Source organism: Balaenoptera ricei, chromosome 4, assembly GCF_028023285.1.
Source record: "Balaenoptera ricei isolate mBalRic1 chromosome 4, mBalRic1.hap2, whole genome shotgun sequence".
Lineage (NCBI taxonomy): Eukaryota > Metazoa > Chordata > Mammalia > Artiodactyla > Balaenopteridae > Balaenoptera > Balaenoptera ricei.
The window spans coordinates 97,781,679-97,805,919 of NC_082642.1; positions in this window are offsets into that span (position 1 = coordinate 97,781,679).

Genomic DNA, 24,241 nt, shown 5'->3' on the forward strand with positions numbered 1-24,241 from the left:
ACTTCCTTTATTCTGGTTCAGTGATTCTCAACATTAAATGTGCTAAAATTATTATACAGAGTGATATAAATGAAAAAAAAAAGTATGCTGCATTTCATAGGAAACTTTTGGGATTTCCATGGGTAATTTTTACTGCAAGCAAATTTTCCTTACATTTTTTGACAATAAAGGAATCTTAGTTTTGTCTCTATTGGATTTTCTCTGCTGGGAACTCTATACCATTCATGCTTGTTCCTCTACTCTGCCCAAATAACTTCTATTCAAATAGCACCCTTCTTGGAAAGTCTTACTTGACTATTCTTCCCCCTTCTCCCACCAGCCAAAATGTATTAACTGCCCCACCCCACCTTCTGCTGCAGTCCTATGGCTGTCTGTCAGTCTATCTCATTGTAATCCTTGGTTTTCTTACTTTTCCCCAAATGGGCTGTGAATTCTTTGAGAGTTGAGATCATTAGTCTAGACTATTCTCTGACATGTAGGATGATGGCTGACATATGGTAGTTCTTAATTAAAGGTTTGTTGAGTGAAAACTAAATAAAAATCAATTTAAGAAGAATATTGTTTGGTGATAGTGAGCAATGAGGAAATCAATTGAAACAGAACAATACTCTCCCTTAGAGTAAGCTCCATAGGTAACGTAGGTTATCTAAATGGCAGAGTTGAGTAACGCTGGCAGCAAATTATCATGCTTTGCATTTTGCCTTGTAGTCACCTAGGAAATTATTTACCAGTAGGAAGTAGAAAAGATAGAAGAGTTTTCCTTTTTGGACAGAATATCACTTCACTGGGCACCCTCTCCTTTTCTCATTTTCTCATTTAATAAAGATTGTATGTAGTTGAGGAAAATATCAAAGAAAAATAAGGGAGTTTGACATAAAGTAAAAGTTATTAAGGCTCAAGGTTACCCACTAAGATCTGAAGTAAAATGCATAAAAGGGACACAAACATACTGTGAGCATGAAAAAAATATTTGTACAATGAAAGGAGGGGTCATATGGTTTTGTTAATTCATTGTCAGTGTTAGTTTACATAAACAACACTGAATTTGCAAATCAGAATAAATTTGGAGGTGGTTTAGAACAAATGCGAGTAGGGAGTATTTTCTTGAACTCAAAGAAGAGATACCCCAGAGAACAAATTGCCCTTCAGCTATAACAGTATTTAATTATGATATAAAATATTGTTAATCAAAACAGATGCTTTTCTACATATTAGATAAGGTTTATTAGTTGTTTTAAGACTTTGAGGTATTTAGGCCTAACCCTCTACCAGGAACAAAGACTTGAGGTGATAACCATCCTTTTAATGAAATGACAGCACAGAACCTGGGCAGATGAAAAGAGATTGGAGCTGGGGATGTGACCTTTGGGTGTCCAGAAGAAAGTCACATGCTATCATTTGGCTAGTTGTAAAGTCTTCCCTTAGCCCTCCAGGCATGGGGGAAGGCAAGAGGAGAGACAGCAAGCCCCTCTGGCCTCCAAAATAATAATTTCCTGTGGTCCTACCCCAGTTCTCTCCTCTCCTCCCTTCAAGAATTTTTGCTATATCTAGAGGTGAAAAGATCTGACCCTAAGAAAAGTCACTCATGCCTTAGGGACCCTGATGGTCCAGGGAATTAGACAGTAGGACCTGAGGCTAAGAGAGCAGTAAGTGGTTTTTGTTTATTTGTTTGTTTAGTTATTTTATTTGGGTTTGTTTAAAGCAATTTAATGAAGATATTCTTTCTCACTCTGCTTCTCTCCTCTCTATGGTCTCTTTTTTCACTGTCTCTTAACTTTTCCTTATTGTTTAATAAACAACCTTAATCTGATGAGCAGAGAATGATTATTGAGAATGTGCAGAAGGGAAAGGGTGAGGAATATATAGAGTTTTATACATTTCTCTCTTAAAACTGAACATCATTCATCTTCTTAACCCTCAGTGAATAAAAGAAGCCCTTCACAGTGAGCCCAGAGAGGTCCCTTCTCCACGTCAACTTAAATAGTTTCATTTGGGTATGAGATGTCTGATAACTACTATGTGTTTGTCTGATAGGAACTGCACCTGGTCACTTCTGTGTTTCTCAACCCTGGTTATATATTAGAATCATTTGGGGAGCTTTTAAAAATTGTGACTTCCAAGCCACTCCAAAGATGAATTAAATCAGAAACTCTAGGTATAGGACTGAGGTATCAGATTTTGTCAATATCTCAAGTGATTCCAAGATGTAGTCCAGGTGAAGAGCCACTGTTTATGATCGGGGTTTAGGTTCTTCTCAACAAACAGACATAAAATACCCTGAGACAGGAATCACATAACTACATTCCTTGCCTTATTAAGAGCATAAAAATAAGAAAAAAAATCAATCTGTATTTTAAACACTTAGCATTCTATAGGTGTGAACGTGAAGACATGGTACATAAATACCAACATGATACTAAACTGATTGAGGAACAAGGACTAGTAAAAGTATCTTTTAACAAAAGGTTTGAAATATTTGTATCCATATGATGAATATAGTGTGGGCTAAGACATGGACCAATAATTTGTTTCCAGTTTGGATTAACTCTAATCTATCCATGAACATAGGACTCAAAAGTCTCATGCTAATGATAGATTCATATTCTGTTACCTGAGCTTTTTCATTTACATATTTCACAAACATATTTATGTCCTGTGGATTCATCACTGATGAAACAAAGATTTATTTATCTTTGTTTATCTTTGTTATTTTATTTAATACAGCTTTTATTATCAGGCTGCCCACAGTGTAAGGCATTGTTTCTCAAAGTCTGGTCAGAATAACCTGGGAAGCTGTAGATACATAGATTCCCTGTAACTCTACGGATTCTGATTAAAATTTGGGGTAGAAGCCAGGAATCTTAAAGATTCAGAAATAATGTTGGTGTTCATCTAGTCAGTACTTCTCAAACTATCTAAGGTGAAGAATCCATGTTCTTTTTCTTTTCTTTTTAATTTACAGCACATAAAGGACTAAGTAAAATCTAATAAAAATGAACTTCTAAGGAAAAAAGCCATGAAGGAAAAATAGAAAATACAATCCCTAATTTTTTTTTATTAGATTCAATAGACAAAAAAAAAAAAAAAAAAAAAAAAAAAAAATCCATCAAATTGCTATAAAAGTTTCTAAATACCTGCTTTGAATTTTTGTACTTATTTTATCTTAGACTGGTAAATATTGGGTTGGCCAAAAAGTGCCTTCAGTTTTTAAGTAAAAATAAAAGACACATTTTTCATTTTCACCAAGAACTTTATCGAACAACGTATTCTCCCTTTTCTTCCATTATCTTCTGCCATTTTTCAGGCAACTTCATAATACCATATTCCCCAAACTTTTTATCTTTTCGAGCAAAGAACTGTTCCACGTGCCTTTTACAGTCTTCCAGGGAATTGGAATTTATTCTATTAAGAGAATTTTGTAAAGACCAAAAGAAATGGAAATCCAAAGGTGCAATGTCTGGTAAATACGGCGGATGAATCAGAACTTCCTAGCCAAGCTGTAACAGTTTTTGCCTGGTCATCAAAGAAACATGCGGTCTTGCATTATCCTGATGGAAGATTATGCGTTTTCTGTTGACTAATTCTGGATGCTTTTCGTCAAGTGCTGCTTTCATTTGGTCTAACTGGGAGCACTACTTGTTGGAATTAATCGTTTTGTTTTCCAGAAGGAGCTCATAATAGAGGACTCCCTTCCAATCCCACCATATACACAACATCACCTTCTTTGGATAAAGACTGGCCTTTGATGAGGTTGGTCGTGGTTCATTTCACTTGCCCCATGATCTCTTACATTCCACATAATTGTACAGTATCTACTTTTCATCGCCTGTTACAATTTGTTTTAAAAACGTAACATTTTCATTATGTTTAAGTGGAGAATCTCATGCGGAAATTCAGTCAAGAAGGTTTTTTTCGCTTAACTTATAAGGAACCCAAACATCAAAGTGGTTCATATAACCAAGCTGGTGCAAATGATTTTCAACGCTTGATTTGGATATTTTGAGTATGTCGGCTACCTCCCGCATGGTATAATGTTGATTGTTCTCAATTAATGTCTCGATTTGATCGCTATCAACTTCAACTGGTCTACTTGACCATGGAGCATTGTCCAGCAAAAAATCTCCAGCACGAAACTTCAATAAACCACTTTTGACAGGTTCGATCAGTCATAGTACCTTCTCCATACACTGCACAAATCTTTTTTTGTGTTTCAGTTGTTTTTACCTTTCTTGAAATAATAAAGCATAATATGCCAAAAATGTTTTTTTCTTCCATCTTTAATATTAAAATGGCTACACAAAAATTCACCAATTTTGATAAGTCTTTTTTTAAATGCACGCTGATATGACAGCTGTCACATACAATCTAAGAAAATTGTTTCGAATGAAGTTAAAGCCAACTAAGTGCTACTAGAGCCATCTTATGGAAAAAATATGAATGAACCTTTTGGCCAACTCAATAATTTGCAGGCTAGCACTGGTGTACAAACTAAACATTGAGTAGCAATTTTTCCCAGTTTTGTTCAGAATAACATCAGTTCTGTACGATACTAATAAGATAGAAACCACAGGAAAGGAGTCCATTGTCAATCAAGTTTGGGAAATAGTGGGAGAAATAAAGTTCCCTTATGATGAAACATCTTGCAATATCCATTACACCAATGTGTTTGTGAATGCAAGAGAAGGAAATAGCATGCAGCTTTACCAACAGTTTTTCTACCATGGATTTCTTTTCAAGGGCACTGATTAACAACACTAGGAAACCAGTTTTTAGTTGAATATAATTAAGGAAATACTGACTTAGGTAAGTTTCTTCATTTTATCCTTGAGGAAACAGAAACCTAGAGATGTCAAGTGATTTGTTTATAGTCAAACAACTATTTCATTTATTTGTTAACTAATAGTTAATTAAACACTTAGTGAATGTTTACCATGTGTCAGATAGTCTACCAAGTGCTTTATCTTCTAAGATGACAGAATCATTTGTAGACATGAAATGACTAATCATCCACCTAGGGAACCCTTGGTTCTAATTTTTCTGCAGACACTTATATCACTAATATTTCTGTGCTCTTTATTTTGTATGTTTCTATTACTCTTTCTAAGGTTTCCCTGCTATTTATAACTAAGGATATTTTTCCTGGATGATATTTACCTAATCTTGGCCAACTTTGTTGAAATTGAGTAGTCATGCAATCTGGTAAAAAAAAGTTAGTGTAGGGAATTTGTGTCTTCATTCAGAGAATATTTGCATACCAGTTACTATGGGTCAGATAATGTTCCCAGCATTTTGCATATGTTAACTGATTTAAGCCTATATCAAGGGTTTGAGATCAGTATTTTTATATGATTTTAGAGATAAAGAAACTGAGGCATAGCAGTATAAAGTGACTTGTCCAAGGTCACAGGCCTTATGTAGACCTAGAAGTCAAACCTAAGCAGACTGGTTCCAGAGTCCACGTGATACCAAGTAGAAATGTACACCTACTTTATGAGAGTGCCTGTAATGCTGGGTTGAGGTAACAGAAAATTACCCAAGTGAATGAGAATTATTCTAAGGAATTCAGGGTGGTTATTGAAACTGATATTAAATGTTTAGAGGAATGATTTTTTTCCACTATCATTCATTTTGGTGAGAGACTGTTTTCCTCAGGAGATATGATAGGGGGCTTTTCAAACACAGTCAATAAAAGTTGTATGGATATTATCTTCGAGGAGCATGATGTTGAAAGATTGTCATAACCAGAGTTCCTAATTGTGTTCTAGGAGCTGAGCCAACTGTAGGTATCCTATAATAAAATAATGGTTGTATTACGTACGTGTGTAGGGACGTTTAAGTCTAACAAACAGAATGAACAATTTTAAAGCTTTTCTCCTGTGATCTTTTTCGCCTTTTGTATTCCATGCACCATGAAAAGTACAACATTGACTAAAATGTGTTCTCTGACCCCACGTAAATCAGTCTACTGAGAGAAGAGGCTTGAAAACACATAATTAACAAACAAGTGTGCTGCATATTACTATTTATCTGCACTACAGTTTATCATGAGGCAGAATATGACAGCATAGTTCTCAAAATAATAATCTTTTGTTATGTTTCTCCAAGAGCACCATGACTTCTAGGTTTGAGCATCACTAGGTTTGTCCTCACACTTTTAGGAGGTCTTCCAATATGCTCCCACACTACCGTATGCATATCCCTATAAGAAGACTTAGATGACATAAGGAAACAAACATTAATTTTATTTGTTTCTCTTTCTTAAAATTGTGAGCTCCTTGAAAGAGGGAACTGTGTCTCCTTCATCACTGTTTTCCCTCCATGTGACACAGAACGTGGCACTGGGTAGGTTGGTCCTCAATAAATATTTCTTGATTGACTGACTGACTAAATTACAGTATTCGTTCATTCAGTGTGTGCCGATTTCCCCTCATTTTGCTACAGTCCTAGCATTGCATGCTACCTCTGGGCAGGTGACCTATGAAAGCAAAATGTTAACATTTTGTGGCAGGTAATTTTTACCTTAATAGTCAGGGTTTAGGTACGGACTTCTTGCTAGAAAGGTCACTTCTCTGTTCCTGTTAAGTTTACAGCTGACATCTTGGAAAATTTCTCTAGAGCATAAAGAGGCCCCACAAAAATATTTATTGTGGCTCTGTTTATAATAGGGAATTGTTAGGATAGCCAAATAAACTGTATTATATCCAAACTATGAAATACTGTGCAACAATTAGGAAGGGCAAGGTATATCTAAGTCTAATAAATTGCTATCCTACTATTGAAGAAACAAAAGCAAGCAGCTAAAAGATACTTTCAGTACAATATGTGTCTTAAGAAATATCTTAAGAAAATTATATTTTCTATGGGTACACTTATGATAGAGGCATGTAAACATGTAGAAAATAGTCTTTGAGGACTCATACCCAACTGAAATCAGTGGCTACATTAGAAAGGTAGAGAAGGGACGAGGAATAAACCCTACTCATTTGTTCATCATTCATCCATTCATTCACTTCAGTCATCCTTTCATCTATTCATACATTTCTTCATTCCAACAAAACGTTTTGAGTAAGTTTAACATATATGCATAAGGTAACATGCTGAGTTCCCCAGGGATAGAGAATGTATAGACACAGTCCTTTCTTGGCCTTTATCCTAACATAGCTTATAATTGAGCAGGTAGGATTGGACAAGTACACCAGTACACCAATAATACGAGAGAGAATATAGGAGAGATGGAGGGAGAGAGGGAGAGAGAAAGAGAGACATACACGCATACTAAGGCTTTTCAAGGTATGACTTCTAAATTGAGATCTGAAAAAGGAGTAGAAATTGCAGCCAAATTCTGAGCATGGAATGGGAAAGAAATTCCAGGCAGAGGAAATTTTATGTGCAAACAAATGGAAAAAAGAGCTTAAATACTGTGGGAGTAGAAGTAGCTTAGTACTGCTAGAGTGTAAATATTAAACCGTGGTGATGTGGAATCTAGAAAAATGGTACAGATGAACCTATTTTCAAAGCAGAAATAGAGACACAGACGTAGAGAACAAACATATGGACACCAAGGGGTTGGGGGGAAAAGGGGGGTGGGATGAATTGGGAGACTGGGATTGACCATATATACACTACCATGTATAAAATAGATAACTAATGAGAACCTGCTGTATAGCACAGGAGACTCTACTTAATGCTCTGTGGTGACCTAAATGGGAAGGAAATCCAAAAAAGAGGAGATATATGTATACATTAGCTGACTGACTTTGCTGTACAGCAGAAACTAACACAACATTGTAAAGCAACTATACCCCAATTAAAAAAAAATATTAAACTGTGGTGTGAAATGAGAGACATACAGACTTTTACTAATGTGTAGTCTTTATTTTAACGTTATAATTTTGAGAGACATACAGACTTTTACTAATGTGTAGTCTTTATTTTAACGTTATAATTTTGATGGCATCAACCAAAAATTTTTTTCCCTTTTATAATAACTCACCCATACTCAATGTTATAAATACCTGATCCTCCATCATTTCAGAAGAAGGATTATTACTAGGGAGAAAAAAAAACTACCACTAGTTTTATAAACCAAGAATTTTAAATAGGAATATGTTTTGCAATGGAATTTTTTCAATACCCTGTTAATTCCATCACTTTGTGTGACAATCCAAATCATAGGTATCAAATTATTCAAGTAATTTAAAATATACACTTTACTATATTTATTTCTCTTCTTCCTCTCCTCTCTCTCATCCCTTAAGGATATCTCATTACGTTACATCTTAATGATTCTTTAATTTACATTTAGTCAAATAAAATATGAAACAACACTATCACAGTAGCCACTTCAGTAATCAAGATGATAATATAATAATGGAATGTTAAAATATTGTCTCGTTTAAAATAAATGTAATTTAAAATATCATATCTCTAATTCAGACTGTTTCCAGACCCCACTGGACACCTAATTAGAAAGCATGTGGAATATCTCAGTGAAGTGTCACCATGGAGAATATTAGAAAAGGAAAAAAAATGTTAGGAGCAGCAGGGAAAAAAGTTTAATGGATTTGAGTTTGTTGAGCAGTGTATTTGAAGTGACCTAGAACATACCTATAAATATCAAGAAGGAATTCATTCATTCATTTCACAAATATTTATTAAGTGCTTACTTGGTACCTGGCACCATTCTAGATGCTTGTGATTCATCATTGACTAATTCAGTAGCAGCTACAAGTTCCTTTTGGATTTGTGAAATTATTGTCAATACACATTCCCCAGACAACTGCATTTTTAAAATTTTCTTGCCATTGAGAGCAAACCTTGGATCGTGAGCTCAGTGGAACAGATGCCATCTGACTGATTGACAGTTATGATTTATACTTATTATTTCATATCCTGAAAGCTTAAATACATTAAATTTTAACTGTAATTCTGCTGATTGTACTTCAAATTCTTCTTGGTTTAGGCTAAATATTTTGCTTTATTCATTAGCTCATTCTTTAAATTTGTATTTCTAACATTGCATTGATGAAAGTTTTATTCTCAACAGAGATAACTTAGTTTCTATTTTCCATTTCAGTTTATTTTACTAAAATTGAAAACAAAAATGACTGAGGATTGGATTTTAATCCAATCCTAAACTCTTATCTCAATGAAAGACTACAATATCTTTCTATGACTTCAAGAGAGATTTGAGCACAGATTTAAGGTCTGACTTGCTACCACCCCTTCCCTCATGGCATTTTCATTGGAGATATCATTTCTCTTTAAACTTCACATGATAGAGAAAGAAAAACCAAAGGGAGAAAGTGGATTAGTAGAAAGCTTAAGGGAAAGAAATGTATCAAGATCCTTCAGGCATAAAATCAAATTTGAAACACTTGAAACTCCTAAGAGGATAGGAAGCTAGATAAGGGTCTAAGGTTGCATACAGGAAAGATATAATCCATAAGAAGTTGTAAGTGGGAAGAAACATAATGCCATAGGTAGAGGAAAAATAAACTACTCCACATAATAGGATATAGTAGAGAAGTAGTAGGGAATTATCTCTCTAAGATGTTATCACACACAACAAACACACACACACACCCCTACAATGATGTTCAGTGGTAGATGGGTTCTTTTATATATGTGTGTATGTTTCTTTCTCTCTTCCTCTCCCTCTCTCCCACTCCCTCCCTCCCTTCCTCTGTCTCTCCTATATTCTCTCTTGTTTCATAGATATCCTGGTGTACTTGTCCAATCCTACCTGCTCAACTATAAGCTGTGTTAGGATAAAGGCCAAGAAAGGACTGTGTCTATGCATTCTCTGTCCCTGGGGAGCTCAGCATGTTACCTTACACATATATGTTAAACTTAGCTAAATATTTTCGTTGGAATGGAGAAATGTATGAATAGATGAATGGATGACTGAGGTGGATGAATGGATGACTGAGGTGAATGAATGGATGAATGCTGAACAAATGAGTAAGTGAAAAAATAAATGAGTAACATATTATGTCTTAGAAACAATGCAGTTTAAACTTAAATTGATGGAAATGCTAATGCAAGTCCAGTTTCCTAAGAAGCATACTCTGAGACAAAGATCAAAGTTTATTAGAAATGCTTTTGAGATCAAGGCCTGTGGGGAGTAAAGGAAGCATGCTTGGGCAGAGGGAGGAGCTGAACTACAAGTCATTCACAACAGGAGCCTCAGCTTATCCCATTTGGTGCCAGGACTTTATGCCCCTGCACAGACAAGTCATTGGACAAAGGCTGTCCCCAAAGAAAGGTCACACATTTGGAGAGGGACTCAGTTGATGTCTCAATGAGAAAGATTTAGTAGCAAGGGAATGAATATATGTTCCTGTAGATGGAAGATCTAGACGTGTACCATAGCATCCACAAACACCATAAAACAAATTATGTTGACCATTTCTCTAGAAGGCAAATCTGGGGCCAAGAAATGGAAGGGAGAAAGATTTCAGCTCAAAATAAGGAATTATTAAATAATTTTCATCTTTTTAAAATCATTAGAATGGAAATATCCCAACAGAGCCTCTATAGTATTTTTTGTTTATTTTATTTAATTTTGTTTTTTATTAAAATATAGTTGATTTACAATCTTGTGTTTATTTCAGGTGTACAGCAAAGTGATTCAATTATGAATATATATTCTTTTTCAGATTCTCTTCCCTTATAGGTTATTATAAAATATTGGGTAGAGTTCCCTGTGCTATACAGTAGGTCCTTGTTGGTGATCTCTTTTATATATAGTAGTGTGTGTATGTTAATCCCAAAGTCTTTTTTGTTTTGTTACATAAGTATTATACATCAGATGGCAAAGGGAGGAGGCAGGATTTCCCAGCTTAGGGAATCTCATTTTACATTTTCCTGTAAAGTGTATCTATCTATCTATATATATAGATAGATAGATGTGTGTATGTAGAGATAGATATATCACTCTAATTCATACTCAGTGGAATTTAAGCAGAAGTTTATAGTGAGAATTTTAAAACTTTGTATCATAAAATAAATTTATCAGAATTCCAGGATGAACCTATGAATAACAGTAATTAGAATCTTGGGCTATGTGGGGAAATGGGTGAATTAACACCATATATTTTTCACAAGGGTGGTAAAAATCTAAGGTAGGGAAATAGGAGAATTAAAGGAGTAGGAAAAATGAAAGGACATTGAATATTGAGTGAGTTTAATTCAGCTACATTTTTCTGAGGGAAAGCAACTAGGTGCTTTCATATGAGGAAAGGAAACTAGGAATTGTTGAACCCTGCTGAGTGCCAGACCCTGGCTTTATCTATATTATCAGTGTAATAATAGCAAGGTGTTATATAGCATGAACTGGTTACCAGACACTCTTTTAAGCACTTTACATGTGTTAATGCATATATTGTACCAAAACCATTTGAGGTACATATGCTAATATTATATTCATTTTATGCTTGGGGAAACTGAGGCATAGAGAGTTTTAGTAACTTGCCCAAGGTCATGGTGCTAGAAAGTGGTAGTGCTGAGATTTGAACCTGGGGTAATATGAGATATTGCCTCTCATCTTATTTAAAAGATTGGTCTTCATTGTTGGCTGCAGAATGATGTGAAGTATACCAAATTGAGAAATAACTCCAAATTGCTGAGATAAGATTGCCAATCAAAATGAAAGTGGTCCAAAATGAAATGAAAAATTCCCCTTAACAAAGATTTTCTAGAACAAGTTTGACACATCTTCATTGGTAATAAATCACTCCTTTGTGGCTTTTGAATATGCAGCTTGCATCCTGATAGATTGTGTATGTCAAATCTGCCTGCTTAAGCGTCCCTAATGTATAAACTATGTTGCTCTTCTGGTTTTCAGTGTTCTCTGCTGCCTCCAATATAGAAAATCACTTAAAAAGTTAAAATGATGTGTTCTAGGGAGGAAGAATTGTATAGTGGAGTTGGTAAGACTGAGGTTTTATTCCAACTTTATCATTCACTACTGAAAATTTGGCTAAATTACTCACTCTTTCTAAGCCTCAGTTTTCTTGCCTGTTGAATGGATTGTGATATCTACCTTTAAAAAAAAGTCATAAAATATTCAGTGAGATAACCTATCCATAGCTTTTGGCACATCACAGGGGCTGAATACATGCTGTCTTAATTCTCCTTTATCTCTCAGTCCTGTAACTTGCCTCAATCTTTAATTCATAGAAGGTAGTGGATAGATTCCTCCAAAAGGAATTCTAATTCAATAGTCTGAAATATACTAACTCAGCACAATTCTCTGAACTATATTCTACCTTGCTGTTTCTTTTTTCCATTTCAATGAGTATTAGTTTTTGTTTTGTTTTGTTTTTTTCCTTGAAGGTTACTTATAAAAGAGAGGGGAGAAATAAAATGTAATATATTTTTCTTTCATTACTTTCTTTTGATAGGTAGAAAACTAACATTGTCAAAGACGAAAGTGGAAACTCTAAGAAGGTTACAACCGTTAGCTAATGTAAGACTTTGGGTTTTTTTTCTATAGATTTATTTATACCACCTCTATCCTTCCCAACCGCAATAAATAAGAAATGGTTGAGGTTACTTTTAGCAGGACAAGTAGATATATTTTGCTGGGCAGCTGGATGATGGGCCAGGAAGACCTTGAATGGCAGTGCCACACTTTTATGGTTATTTAGTTATTTTATGACAATGATAGGGAAAACTGATGGAGTCACTGCTTTCCTGTTAGTGAGCTATTCTGGGCTGTGGTGAGTTTATAATTAATCAGTTGACATTAGAAGAATTATAACCTTTGTTTTTAACATTTGACTTTTTGGGAATATTTCATCTCATCAAATTACCTGTTTTGAATGTTATAATTTTTATTTTAGACCTATGTATTTTTTCTTTTTTTGTTAACCAGTAATTTATACATACAATCAACTCTCACTTTGCAGAAGCCAATTATTCAGTCTAATAATTACCTAGGCTCTCTGGTTCCAGGTTCCCCCCTTGTTTGCCCTTCAATGGCCATTCTTCAGCAGCTCTACCCCAGGGAACAGGGAGGAGGTAGGTTACTTAGGTGAGTCTCATATGAGATGCTTGGACTTAAGGGTTTTCAAAGGTCCACTAGTGAAAACATCAAATGCAGGGCTATATAGTGAGATTGCATTTTCAGTGGAGGTTACTTGTCCATGTCAGTATGGAAAATAATATGCAGTCTTCTTGCTCTTATTATTTAAAGCCAGATTCATAGTTACAACAACAAAAATACTGACAGACGGTGTGTATTTGTGTCTGTGTGTATTTGTGTGTCTGTATGTGTAAGAATATATTTTGCCAACACTTTGTCTTTCTTCATGGAATCTTTACAGCCCTGAAGCTGCATCATTCTAATGTCTTGTATCACATATATATTATTTGTAAACATAGCTCATGCATACACCTTTGGCAGGGCAATTGCATCATCTTATTCATCTCAACATCTCCACTGCCTAGAATTTGCCCAACGGTCTTTAGGAAAAGAGTGTTGCTGCTGAATGAGTAAATGAATGAATGATGAATGAATTTTTAAAGAACAAAATCAGCACAATTTAAATCACTCTTCATATCACATATGAGATGCCATATTTCTGTTTAGTATTCCCAGCTGAAAAGTTGACTCTGTGGAATTGCCAACATTAATCCTGGAAAACAAACCATTAAAGTAGCAACCCTCCACAGAAGTGCTCTGCGTAATTCAACAATGCACACTCTCTCTTAGCTACTGCCTGGGCATTGGCACCCGATGCAGAGAGTTGGCATCGTTGGGAAGCAGACAAAGAATCCATCAAGAGCCTGGAGACAAGTTTGATGTATGCAGTTCATTCTTCATCTTGCAACATCACTGCCAGTCATGTCCTCACAGCTATGGGGGATTTTATTCATTTTCTAGCACCTACAACATTACTACATAAGCTTTCATAATCTGACTGTCAAAAATATCTCAGGGTGAGCATTGTACCTAGGAAAGATTGGCATAGCATGGCCAGGGACACAGCAAGGGATGTGTGAGAAACAACGGTCTGGCCTTGCTTGTGCAGTCTTTTTTTTTTCTCTCTCTTCCTCTGAGTAATCAGGTCCAGGGAAATGTCTATACTAGTCAGACCCAGTTATACTATGCCAACCCTTTGTACTATGATCTGATTCTGGCTCCTCTTGCCGCATTAAGATATTTAAAAATAAAGAAAAGGGTTTTTTGAAGAAAATGATGAAAATAACGGGAAATTTTTGTATGCTCTCATTTTAATGGTTTTCATAGTTATATCATACCACTTACTCTTAGGGAGGGAGAGGAACCCCTGCACATACACACACAACTTCAATTTATATCCATTCTTGTATATTTATGGAATTTTGGCCTTCCATGAGCTATGAAGGCGGCATGTGGAAATGCAGCTGCTCCCCCAAAACTTCCCCACTGAGAAGCCAGACTGATAATAATTCTAATTATTTTGTGCCAGACTGATAATAACTCTGATTATTTTGTGCCCAAAACCAGGTTCTTGGTTCTTCACCATTGTGGAGGTTCTGGGCCTTTCCACCTGTCTGTAGACTGCTGGGTGTCGGGCTGAGGTGGGACAAATACAACACGTGCCGGGCGGGGGCCATTCTTCCATCTCCTTCCTCACCTGCTAGTCCGCCCTCTCTGAATCACCACCCAGGACTGGAGTAGCTTTGGTCCTAGGCCGGCACCAGCACGATAACACGTACTGCCTCATTGCAGTATGATGAATGAAGAGTTTTAATGAAACTGGCCCGAACTGCGCTGGCAAGCTGCCTTACTTTTGTGTTTGAAATGGGAGTGATCCATCAGCCACGCGCAGCATCTCTGTCTCGGCATCCCTCCCGATGCGCTTGCCGGTCCCTCCTCACCGAGCTCTCTCTTCTGCTCGTCTTCCGTGCTTGACCAGTGGGGCCACGGGTCTCTGCACCCGCCGTCCCCCTTCGTATCACTCAGCGCTGCTGATGCCCTGGGTGAGCGGCTGCGTGGCCCCGTGCTCGCCACTCCCGACTTCATTCTCCCTAGCCTGGGATACGGCAAGCTAATGTGGTACAATGTCTGGCGGATATTAATTACACGTGCCGGCTGCTCCCTCATTAGAGTTGCCTATCTCCCCCGAGAGTGGTTGTAAATCAAACTATGATTCATGACTTTTAAAAAATGGGAAAAGGTGCACAAACACTAAAGGGGGGGAAATCCTCCAAAAATAATAAATATAAACAAAGAGGAGGGATGACACCTTAATCAAGCAGCTCAGCATTTGGCCAGAGTGGAAACAGGAGTTTTGTTAGATGGTTCTTTCTCCTGTTGTTTGTTTCATCATTAAAAAAAACAAAACAAAACAAAACAAGGAAATGACATAGACTTATTTTTCCTTGTTTCTGGGGGTTTGTTGAAAACAGAGTGTGTGGCAGGAAATGCAAGCGCAACCTGCATAGTTGTGTGAACGATCACAGGGTGGCTGGAGTTTCACTAACCAGGAGTTTAAATGAAAGAGAGAGGAAAATAAAGGGAAGAAACCTGAAAGGCTGGATGTTCCTCTCACAGTAGAATTTTCTATAAAATACCAACCCTTGAGAATCATAGGCCTGAAATATACTCCAAACCTTTTTTAGACTACCTTCTAACTCATCCCAAACCTTCCATGCTATTGTAAGAATCTCCATCTCTCAGGGTAGCTGTAGGATTACATGGCATCATACAAAAGAAAATATTGTTGAGACTCTAAAGTCATTATTTACATGTTTTTGTGTGATTTGGGGATGGAGATATCCAGCCAAATAATCAGAGCTATTCATTTTCCTTCAGAAAGTAAGCCTGCATTGCTCAACCACTGTATGGTCCGGAGCATAACATACTGTGAAGTGCACCTTTACATAGGAAAATTTACAGTTGTCTTTGTTGGACTTGACTATTTGATGTGAGAGGAAAGTCCACCGAGGCTGAGTGATGCAGTGTAGTCAACCAGTGTCACAGTAATTCAGAAGTTAATGTGGATTGGTTTGGTTGGAGAAGGGTCCATGTAGAAGGTGAGGCTGAATGTCCTTGGGGAATGAGGGTTGTACCATGAGCAAACCAAATGGAGAACAGGCCTTAGTGTGTTTGGGGAACAGTGTGGAGGACAGTCCCTCGGGCAAGAGGACATATAATAGAAGGTGAGACTACTGGCTGGCTCTGCTGAGGGTAGCTGAGAGAGAGTTTTCAAGAAAACTCCAAGCAGCACAGGGATTCTAGGTGACATATCTATCACCTGTTTCCTTTTGTTTTGTTTGCCTGTGGGAATAACCACACCTGGTTACTGGCAGCGTAAGAGGTGGAGAGAGACCCTGGGCTCCATTGCTGTTTTGCTACTAAATTTTGGTTCCATGTGGTGGCAGTAGAAACAATTATTGCTAGGCCTTGGTATATGGAAGAGCCACTTGGGACCTGGGAGACTGGCCATATTGCCCAGCACCCAATGTGTCATCTGTCTTCCATCTCCTTCTTCAGTACTTTTAAAGACAGATGGCCAGGGAACCATGGGAAGAAGTTAGACCATTCACACCAGTCTACACACAGAAAGGTATCAGGCAGAGAGGGGACCACCAGTTGGGTTCAAAGGAAGATTAGTTTGCTAGGGTTGCCATAACAAAGTATCACAAACCAGGATGTTTTGTGTTGGCAGGATTGGTTTCTTCTGAGGACTGTGAGGGAGAGTCTGTTCCTTGCTTCTCTCCTAGCTTCAGGTGGTTTGCTGGCCATCTTTAATGTTCCTTGGCTTGTAGACATATCACCCCAATCTCTGCCTTCATGTTCACATGGCATTCTCCCTGTGTGTGTGTGTGCCTGTGTCTGTGTTCAAATGTCTCCTTTTTATAAGGGCAACAGCCATATTGGGTTAGAGGCCCATCCTACACCAGTATCACCTCATCTTTAACTAATTATATCTGCAACAACCCTATTTCCAAATAAGGTCACATTCTGAGGCACTGGGGGTTAGAACTTCAATATATTTATTTTGGGGGTGCATGATTCAACCCATGACAGAAAGGATAAGCAATAGTGTTCTTTCCAGTTACTCCAGAGATGATTTTTTTTTCCTCTACAAAATGCAGTAATTAAAGGCTCATTGATTAATTTGATATGCTTTTCAGTAATTATCTAAGTTCATATTTTGGGGGCAAGTGGGGGCCAAGAAGATCTCCCAACAAACTACCCTCTTGTTAATCTCCTCCAGTTTGCTGTAGCAGGACCTTTTTCTGGAAAGGCTTGTACCTTAATCTTTATCTGTAACTGGGTATCCTCCCAGCAGACTGTTTGTTGTCTCACTCACTGAGACCCTCCAGGAAATATGGTTTTGTTTGTACTGGTAGGAAAGAAAGAAGGAATGAAGGAAGGAAGGAGAGACCCCAGAGTGGGAGAAAGAGAGAGAAAGGAGGAGAGGGGGGAGGGTGGGAGAGAGGGGGAGAGAGAGAGAAGAGAAGAAAGGGAGGGAAGAAATGGCAGGAAGGAAGAACTGAGGGGAGGAAGAAAAGGGTCCCCCTCTTCCCACCCGTAAGAACATCCTGCCAGAGTGCCTCTCTCCACTCAGTTCTGAAGCTCGGGGATTGCGGCAGCATCTCTGACTGCATCTATGCAACATCTAAAACAAGGGAGCGCATTCTAAATAGTGTGGTGATGATTAGAAAGAAGTAAAGGAATTTTTTTAATACATTAACATTGAAAAAATGGCTCTGGGTGTGCTTTATGTAAAAATAATATTTTCAAAACACATCTGCCTATTGAACATTACAGTAAAAACACATGGCAAACATTTTCACAGTTTTCCACCAGGGGGTGCTCCCCCCAATAGAACGAAACGAGAAAACTTGAAATATTTGACGGTTTGAACAGCCCCAAAGAAAACATTTGTTTCTGCCCAAATCATGAAAACAAACACTTTTTTTTTCCTTTGGGAAACAAGCATATTGGCTCATGAAATGAGGTTTGGGAAAAAAAAACACACAAAAAAACCCCAGCTTCTATAGCGTATATGTATATATTTTAAGCCTGCCTGAAGGAAGATAAAACTGAGAGTTGGCTGATGATAGGTTTGATTATTTAGAAATTGAAAAAAGAGTCCCAGTGAGATGTCTTAGACCATTTCCATCTTAAGAACTTTTAACTTTTAGAACATTAAATGCAATCAGAGGGACAGAAACCAATTCTCCTGACTCCCATAAAACTCTTAAAAACACGCATTCTACATAATGTGTAGAGTTGAACCCCCTTAGAAGCTACGCAGGAATTAGTAGTAACAAGGGAGCGTTCCAAGATCTGATTTTACCCAGATTCTACTGAGTGCCAGTTTGCTATGTCGTATACCTGAGATCCTGCCCTTGAGAAATGTTTATGCAAGTCACCAACAGTCCTACTTTTAAGAACTTAATCTTAAAACTTAGAACCCAGAATTTACTCGTATGGTGTGGAGCTCAAGGAACGGATTTCTTCGAAGCAATTTACATGATGAACCTTCTTGTTTTTATGCAAATTTTTTTTTTTTTTTTTTTAATTCAAGGCATAAGGTAATACTTTCTGGGGAATATTACTATAGCTCATATCCCCCTGCCCTCACCAAAGAAGAAAATAGAGCCCCTCAAGCTGAAATTAATTGCACTGAAATGTCTAAGGCAGAAGTGAGAAGTGGTCCCCACCTCCTTTCCAGGCTGCTCATTCACACATGGCCATTCCTGCCTATGAATCAGCTCTGGAGAAGGAAAAGAAGGAAGAGGATGCTTTTATGGCTAAAGGAGCCTTGAGTTTCCTTTGCTCTTTATAATACAATAAATTGATAATTCCCTTCACATCTCATAGGCCTGATACACTTAGCCTTACTACCTATTGATAAAACTAAAACCATGCCTCCTTTTGCAAAGACATATTTTACAATTTTTAGAAAATTCACAGCAACCGTATTGCCATAGTGAATCACCTCAGAGAACAATGCTGATTTCTGTTTCTGGCACACTGTTCCAGCAAACAGCTCTGGGTTCTCACTAGCAAGATAGCAGTTCTGTACAGAATTGTTTATATCATTATGTGGAAAATTATAACCCTAAAAAATTTCCCCAACCTGTTTCTTTATTGGATTTTCCTTCCTAAAATAAGGGCAAATAAAAAGGTATCTGAGAATTAGAAGGATGAGCAGGTGTGGCTTAATTCCATATTGCATGTATGTGATGCTCTCCTTTTTATAGCTCCTGCTTAAATAAGCTTGAAAATAAAGCCATGGATCAATGGCCTGAGATGTATCATTACTGAGAATGCAACCCTGGGATTAACTTAACTGGCTATTCTTCTATGCAATGAACAGGGCTGATCCTAGGGATCTCAGACATACGCTCTGGCCTGGTGTGGCCCCTTTGTAGCGTGTGCAACCTAACCTGGGTCCTGCATTACCAGGCATTAATGGAGAGGGGAAATGGCAGAAACCTCATTTCAGTAGGAAGAAAAATAGGGAGTAATAGTTTTAGGTAGCCTTTTATGGTTTACTGATTTTAATAGTAACATCAACAGCTCTCTCTGAGTGACAGGTATGTACCAGGTACATCTCATAAATTATTTTTGAGCCTCGCATCACCTGTATAAGCACTAGCTCCATTTTTAGAGATGAAAAATCTTCCAGCCACAAAGAAGTTCAGTAAGTTGTCCAGGAATCATGCAGCTAGATTGTGGCTGAATTTTTATTTGAACCCAGGCCTCTTGTCTTCAAACTCCATTCTCTTTCCCTATGTCAAGTACATGTTAAGTGGCACCATCATGGACTTTTATGTTGTTGTGCAAGAGTGGCATTTCATGAAGTGGCTTGGTCACTTATTCTTTGTGTGACTCTGAACAAGTTACTTAGCTCTCTTGATATCCGACTTCTTATTTACAAAATGGGGACAATAATATCACCTAATGCATAGAGTTATAATCAGGATTCATGAGTAAATACATGTGAAGCCTTTTGAAAGTGCTTTGAATGCACTAAGCAATATATAAAACTTAGTTGTTATATTAATAATACTATTGTTGAAATTCAACATATGTGAAAAGAGCCTTCCTGAGGACACTTCAGAAAGGACTAATATATCTGAGTTATAAGCTCCCAGAGGGCAGACACATGCTTATATGGTAGGAGAGATAAAAGGACTTGGGTCCACACCATTTAGTTTAAAAGGTAGTTAACTGGCATCAAAGTAAAGAGAAATTTCAGGAGTGAAACTCTGATCTTCTAGGAACTTGAACAAATGTGCTCTGGGTCCATTAAATATTTCACATAACAGTTCTTGCTTTTGCTTCGGGCAGGAACTGCCATGTAGGCAGAACCTTTTATTCTGAACGTAGACAGCCAGAGAGGAAAAACGGCATGGCAGAATGGTGAGGGGTTATGAGACTGAAGTCTCATGGTGAGCCAATAGAGAAGGAAAAAAAGAGAAAAGTATTAGTACAATATCATTTGTTTATCATGTAAGTTTTGAGAGACTTCATACAATTCATGTTGGGAGACAAATATCTTACCCTCTGACTTTTCCTTCTTCCCTGCCATCCGTGCTCCCTGAACTCAGGTTCTTTGTTTCCTCAAAAGGCAGCTGGTTTGACCAGCTTTCCTGATGTATTCTTTTGAAAACGATAAAAAAATGTAAAAGCCACTCTCCCACGGAGAGATAAAGCTATGTCACTTTCACACACATCTTCCTTTTTCTCTGCTGTTTAAATGGTGGTGCTCATGAGGTGGGAGGCTGAGAGTGCTGTCTGCCTTGTGTGACATTCCAGGGAGAGACCCTGCCCTCAAGCCCTGTGCCCTACCTTATTCAGTCTGACTCAGAACCCGCCTCCCAATCACCTCCTCAGCCACAGCTTAGCTGCCTGGTCACCTCTTTCCAGGGTCTACATCTCAACCTTATTCTGCAGCAGCTGTAGCATTCTAGAAACCTCACACTTCTGCCTCTACACCTGCCCTACAATATTTCTTGTTATTCCATTCGGTGACCACACACAAGCTTGTCTCTGAGATGCTCTAAATCTTGCCTAAACAATCTGGGCATGATTCTATCCTGACAGGTCCATAGCCCTGCAAGTGGGGATTAAAAACACAGAATGTGAGCTCTAAAAGGAAGTCTCAGTATCATCTTGTTTACCAGCTTTCGTTTTCAGTTGAGGCAACTGATGTCAATGTCATTGTTTGTGGATAACCCCAAACCAGAATCCAGGTTTGCTGCAATGGATGTACTGTGTCTTCCTTTGTGTCACGTGGCATAACTTCAGGTTAATACTATCCGATTTGTTTTGATTGTTATGACACATATTGCTGTCTGAAGTGTCTCACTTTTAACTTCAATTATAACCCCTGAATTCTTTTTTAAATCTCTCTCTCCTCAGTGTACCCATGGGTAGTCAAAATGGGTGGCATTTTACATGGTATAATTAAACAAGTTCTAAGAAATTCCTACTGCATATATTTCCAGGGACAGGCTAATTCTTGGGACTCAAAAAACTCAATCTTTCTAATCTTAATAATTTATAACTGCATAAAATATTATGCAATTTTATATTTTCAGATTTATAATCAGAAACATAATAGAGTAAGATATTTATTAAGTACTTTTTATTAAAGAATTTTAGATGTGTAAGTAATACCACCAGTAAATTTTTAAATTTGTCAAGAAACTATGACTGAAATAATTGTGTTCAGGTTCTCGTGAGGAAGCAGTAGAGAGTCCAGTGCTTCCGGGGAATTATATTCATTTCCTTAATCTCTAAATATATAGATAATACTATGGCAGTATATCTTTTATGTAATGTATTAATTTTAAGCAGAGTAATTAAAAAATAAAAACAATGGCTTCAAGTGGTGATTCACATCACATACTTTAGAACGGGAATAAATGTAAAGGTGTCTAAATTGAGATTATTTTTCCCTGGTGTGGGCCTAGTAAGTCATCATTATTGGTGTTGGGGCCCTGGAATATGCATTTTAAGCAGCTAAACAGTTGCTTCTGCTATATCAGAACCTCACTTTGATAAAACCTGGTTTAAAGATTTGTTTGCCCAATGGCAAAGGTTTCCAAATAACATTAAATTCATATTCAACCATACTTGCATCAGTTATCAATAACTATTGGAGAATTTTGCTTTTAAAAATGCTGAGAACACTACGCCAGTTCCTACTTAAAGCCCCTTCTAAAAATGTTGCTGGTCAAACGGTTGAAGAGCTGGGGCTCAACTATGACCCCATCAGCTTGCCTCTGGAGCCTCAAATGTTTGCTGTGGTGGAGAGGTCGAGTCCTAGGACTGGACAGTGCCAGCAGTGGGAAGTGAAGGGCTTGCTTCCTTAGCCTAGTCTGTTACCCTGGAGGTCTAGGCTCTCTAATTGACTAGCAAAGGTTTATCTTCATAATTCCTCTCAGTACTGTTGCTGCATAGAGTGTTTGTGGAGAGCTGGGGGAAGGCAACAGATAGGACTATGCTGAGATCATCCTATTAGTGATGAACTCCAGCAGTGCTGAAGCCTAAATGTTTCCATCCCAAGACTGGCCTCAATATAAGTATAACATAATTGACATATGTAATTTAAAATTTTCTAGTAGACACGTTTCTAAAAATTTAAAAATAAATAGGTGAAATTTTATAATGTATTTTATACATTTATTTTATATTTGTAATAGTCACATTTCAAGTGCTAAATAGCCACATGTAGCCAATAGCTACTGTATTGGACATCAACATGTCAAAAGATTAGAATTTATTTTTAATAATTATTTTAGAAACACCGAATAAACACTGGTATCAAAAGTAACTTTGGGGCATTGAGAAATATATGACTTATTAATAACTGATTTAGAAAATACTTTGCTAAATTACTGAAATTACTAGTGGTGTTTCCCAATTGTGCTTGCATTTTATTTGCGTGAACTTGTCCAAAATATGTGCTAACAGGCAAAGGAAGGAAGGAAGGAAGGCACGTAACAGTAGCTTTTAACTGTCAAAGAGGAATTCTCACTTCAGGCGATAGCTACATAAATCAAGAAGCCCCTATCAGGCTCAGTAGTTCTTTTTGAAAATCTTTGGTTCCTTTACATATTCAAAACCATCAGAATCCCCAGGGAATTGTTTGAAAAAAAATCAGAGTGGAGTCTGAACAGAGCAGCAAGCATGCTGTTTCCCAGAAAGGGTGCTGAGATAGTAAGGAAGGGCCATTTCTATAGATCAGATTGTTAGAGAGCTAATCTGACTTTCCGCAGGCAGTGACAGCAGGCAATTTATTGTGATGCTTCTCAGCTCATGGGAACCAGTAGAGTGTGACAAGAATGGTTTGCCTCAGACACACACATCACAGTTTCCTTTAGGATTTTTTAAATAATAATAATGTTTATTTCCACAGAAAAGGGCAAACTCAAATATTTTGGGACATTGGCCTGGGCGCACATGACCACCAATTGGGGGTTCTCCACTGGACTGATCTTATGAAAACTCTAAGGAGTCACTTCAGATCTGCTCTTGGTTGGTGTCCTAACAAAGGTGGCATGTCAGGGGGAGTTCTGTGGAGGAAAAATACCTTTTATTTTCGCTTTAAAATTGTGGGGCAGGAAGGGGCAGGAAATAAAATGAGTAAATACAGTATTCAGCCACTCCAGGAGTGCTTTAGCTGCCCTTTATTGTTGTTTTACATCCTAGAGAGAAGTGATCTTAAGGAAATCAGATTCTAAACCATTACCTGTCTTACAAATGAAAGCCATCACATTAATTGGGCTAATTAGAAGGCCATTACAGCCTAGAGAATACAGGTTGTTTCAGTTGGGTCCATTACCTCTTATAAAAGGTTATTAGCAAAATCCTCAACAGAAAGGGTACCACAAAACTCTCTCCTTCATTTGAAAAGGTTTTGGCAGTAAAGAAATCCATCTCTTCAAGGAAGCTTTCCTAGATCATTTCCATTCCTTTTAAACTGCCTTTTCTGTTCTATGATTTATCAATGCTAATCCTCTTTAGAATGGATTACTTTGTGATGGTCACTGCCTAGCCTTGGTACTACCCTAAACCATACAAAACAACAATAAAATCAACACCATAAAAATACAATAGACTTCATATTTTCCTCCAATAAATATGCTAGTAAATATGTCTTTCTATTTATGAATAGCTTTAGTACATATTGTATACCAGGCATGATGCTAAGCACCAGAAATCAACATTGAACATGATAGATATGACATCTGCCCTCAAGGGGCTTACTATCTA